The following is a 4002-nucleotide window of genomic DNA, read 5'->3' on the forward strand; positions in this document are numbered from 1 at the left end:
GCGTGTATTTTACCTCAAACACACACATACAAAAATCTATACTTCAAACAAACCACTACCATTAACTCAAACATGATCAATAAAGTCAGCAGAAGAGGGCCTCTGTCCATGCCATTAGACAGAAAATACACCACCATTATTTGGGAGGCCTGGGGAGAAGCAGATCTAAACCTTTTTTCCCCTTGGAAATAGTAAGAAAAGTAAATACCAGTCTTTCAGATTCTGCGAATGAGGCCATATGGGCTGGAATTTATTATGCAAGGTCTTTATAAAACCCTCATGCTACTTTAAATTTAACATTAGAGTTTTGTTAAATCCGGCGGTAGAAATAACCAAGACTCAGATGAAACAGTAAATTTTGCTCTGCAAACTACAGTGGACTTCAGTGCTGCCGGCCCCCCCGACAGATTGTCTTCTCATCTACAGAAAGCAGGATCAGGAATAAGACAGCACAGCAGTTCCGTAAAGGGCTCAGGACGGATACCAACCAGCATCACCTGGTGCAGGTGGAATGGGGAGCCAGCTGCCTGCCCTCCCAGCCTCCCAAGGAGAAGTGTGCTGGGGCCAAATCAATGGCGTGTGCTATGGAGATGTCCAGCACCGTGCTCCCCACTCCCCGCCCCGGCGCCTGGTACTCTGCTGTTTTATGGGATGTGTATAAAAGTGGCCCCATGGGGGGAAATAAATATTTTAGATATGCACACCACGCAGTTCTAATCTTAGGTGCCTACGGTTTCGGGGGATTCTCCAACATGCCTCAGCTTCCTCAGAGAACTTGATAGCCCTCCATCCCGTGGGACGTTGGATCTGAGAGCTGGCTCATTGCCACACGACTTAGAGAGAGGCCCAGGGTCAGAGTCCCACACCAGATAGTCCCACTGGTCTCCACCACAGGTGGCGGTGTATAGTTGTACATGCATACATGCGCAACGTATGCAAGTATACAGTTGTCTGGGGTTCTTGTAACTGATAGATTTTATATTTTAGAGTAGTTTTAGGTTCCAGGTGATAAAGACGTGTCAATGTAGATTCATGAGTTGTAACAAATGTGCTACTCTGGTGGCAGATGTTGACGATGAGGGAGGTTGGGGAGTGGGGGTGGGGGGTCTAAGGGAAATCTCTGTACCTTTCATTCAGTTGTGTATTTGTAATGTTCCAGCTGAAACACAGTTGCTTAGAGTTGGCCCTTTCCAGAGATGTCCCATCATCCATACGACCTAAAATAATATGGGTGATAATTGTAACTTTTTTTTAAGATTTTATTTATTTATTTGAGAGAGAGCGAGAGAGCACAAGCAGGGGGCGCGGCAGAGGGAGAGGGGGAAGCAGGCTCCCCACTGAGCAGGGAGCCCAACTCGGGACTTGATCCCAGGACTCCGAGATCATGACCTGAACCGAAGGCAGACCGTCAACCAACTGAGCCACCCAGGCGCCCCTGTAACGTGGTTTTTTTTTTTAATGGTACCTTGAAACTGCAACTCTTGGTTCCCTCAAAGCCTCGGAAGAGTTGATCAGCAGTGTTAACAATGACAGCCTTGCTTTCAGGCAACATTACTGAGAGAAGAAAAAATCATTATGTCCACTGAGCACTTCATACTGTGTTGTCCTAGACATTAGCACGTCGGTTCTTCCTCCCCTTTTCTTTCTAGTTTTTAGTAGCTTTGCCATCACACTAGCCAGAAATCATAGTCATCTTTGCTTTATCTTCATCCATCCGGGCTCCCACCACAGCCAGTCACCAAACGGTCTGATTCTACAGGTCTCAAATGTCATCACCTACTCCCGAGCCCTACTGCTCCCTTTGCTCACACCCTCAGCGCTCCCCGTCTGGCCTCCTTTGTGGTCTCCCTCATGCACACCTCTTCTCCAAAACCACCAGCGCTGTCTTTCATGCATGTACCAAATGTTGAAGTCTTACCAGGAATGAAATTGTATGTCTCTTACTAAAGACACAGGGGTGGATAAGGCATCTCCCCAGCTCTCAAGGACCTCACATCTAAAATGCAAATTCCCGGGGTGCCTGGGTGGCTCAGTCGGTTGGGCGTCTGCCTTCAGCTCAGGTCATGATCCCAGGGTCCTGGGATCGAGCCCCACATCGAGCTCCCTGCTCAGCAGAGTCTGCTTCTCCCCCTCCTACTCCTCCTGCTTGTGTTCCCTCTCTCGCTGTGTCTCTCTCTGTCAAATAAGTAAATAAAATCTTTAAAAAATAACAAGAAAATGCAAATTTCCTTTTGTCACTCACTTGCTTGAAATTCCCATTGTCTGTAGGATGAAACCAAAACCTATCAACACAGCACACTTTGTCACCGTTCATACTCATGGGATCTGGTCCCCATCAGACTGCTGGGCCTTGTCTCCCACCCTTCTGCCACCCGCGCCCAGGCTGCAGCCCCCTCAGCTCCCTGCAGCCCGTTCCCCGCTCCAAGATTCATGCAAACCACATTCTCTTTCTGGAAGCTCTAGGAAACTCCTGGACTTTTCTTCAAAACAAATGAAATCTCCTCTGCTTCCCTCCCCTGACACAACAGATTGATTCCTCCTTCCTCTTCATATAGGCCTGTATAATTTCCACGCATATCTGTCTCCCAGGGGGCTGCCAACCCTGGAGAATGGGGTAAGTAAGCAGGCAATTTCATTCATTCATTTACCATTTGTCCATTATGCCTGCTCTCTGCTCTCCTCTTCTTTGCGTCCACTTTCTCCTCAGCGGGGACAGTGGTGCCGGGGGCAGGACCTCCCGCTGCGACGGTGCCATGGCTGTCACCTCGCTGCCATGCAGGATGACGGCCGAGGAGACGCCGCTGAGCTCCCAGAAGAAGGCCCAGGTGCCGCGTGCTGGGCAGCGCTGCCAGGCCCAGAGCTAGTCACGGGATGAAGCAGCGCCCTCACCCAACGGGGCCTTCGCTCCCTCAGGAGGACGGAGCTCCTTGGGGGCCGCTGAAGACAGGGGAGGCAGAGCTGGAATTTCAACCTGGTTCCGAAGTTGGTGTTTTTAACAATTTTGGCGAACAATGAGAAACAACTCCCAAGGGGACCGGTTACTCTCACCCTCCAATAGGAAGTTCTATCCTCCCTGTGGGGCAGGCTATGGGGAAAGGCAAGGGTTCCTTGGGGAGCATGTGACCATGACTCAAATGTTTGATGGGGTCAGAGTAGTCAGAGGCATCCCTTTCCACAAAAGCACCATATCTGTCCCTCACCTGAGCAGCGCCTAGCCAGCGTAGACACCTGCCACTCCTCAGGGCTCTGTGGTTCCTCAGCTCTTGTTCAAACAACTTAATATTTTTATTCAGGCTTCAGTCCTTCTCAAGTGGCCTGAGAGTCTTTCTGCCTCCAAGTCACCTGGCGCTTCTCTGCTTTGATCTGTTTTCTGCTGATTTTCTAGCTCAGATTTTCTGGATCAGAGAGCACTTAGCTCCCCGTTTCCAAATGCGTGCAGGTGGCCTCACTGTTGCCTCCCCATTCTGCCTCCAGCTAATATTAACCCATATTTGAAGATGACAAAACAGGGATTACAGTCACAGAGCTGGTCTCCAAGGCAGGACTTGAGCCCACATGGGGCTCTGTGCTCAGCGAGGAGTCTGCTGGAGATTCTCCCTTTCCCTCTTCCTCTGCCCCTCCCCCTGTTCACACGTACAATCTCTCTCTCTCTCTCCCCTCCCTTCTCAAAAATAAATAAATCTTTAAAAAAAAAAAAAAAAAAACAATCTGCTGCTACCCTAGTGCCCGTGGCCCTGGATCCTTGGGCCCAGCCTGGAGCGTCTGCGTCCTCCCGCTTCACCTTGGCCACAGCAACCCGCCCCGGGACCCTCCCCTTGTTCCAAGCCTCCGCGGTGTCCCCACTTCACATGCCAGAGGCTCTGGCCCCCTCCAAGCCCTACCCCGGTGGCTTCCATCGGCGCTAACCTCCCGTGCCACGCGGCCCACACCGCCCTCTGCTGGCCGACGGCGGCCCTTGCACTGGCCCTTCTGGGGCTTTATCACCATCTCTACTCACCTTCA

The 4002-nt window shown here is 50.9% G+C and overlaps 1 long non-coding RNA gene across 1 annotated transcript; it reads right to left on the bottom strand.

Annotated features, from left to right (window-relative positions):
* Positions 1 to 213: 213 nt before the first annotated feature.
* On the bottom strand, positions 214 to 2895 carry LOC123862391 (uncharacterized). The gene is made up of 4 exons (XR_006795210.2): positions 2649 to 2895; positions 1466 to 1554; positions 1127 to 1217; positions 214 to 420 (listed from the first exon to the last, which is right to left on the bottom strand). It is a non-coding gene; the product is annotated as an uncharacterized LOC123862391 (long non-coding RNA).
* Between the last annotated feature and the right edge of the window lie 1107 nt (positions 2896 to 4002).

This window comes from Mirounga angustirostris, unplaced genomic scaffold, assembly GCF_029215605.1.
Source record: "Mirounga angustirostris isolate CCGP_5_RB_7025 unplaced genomic scaffold, mMirAng1.0.hap1 SCAF_9, whole genome shotgun sequence".
NCBI classification, from domain to species: Eukaryota; Metazoa; Chordata; class Mammalia; order Carnivora; family Phocidae; genus Mirounga; species Mirounga angustirostris.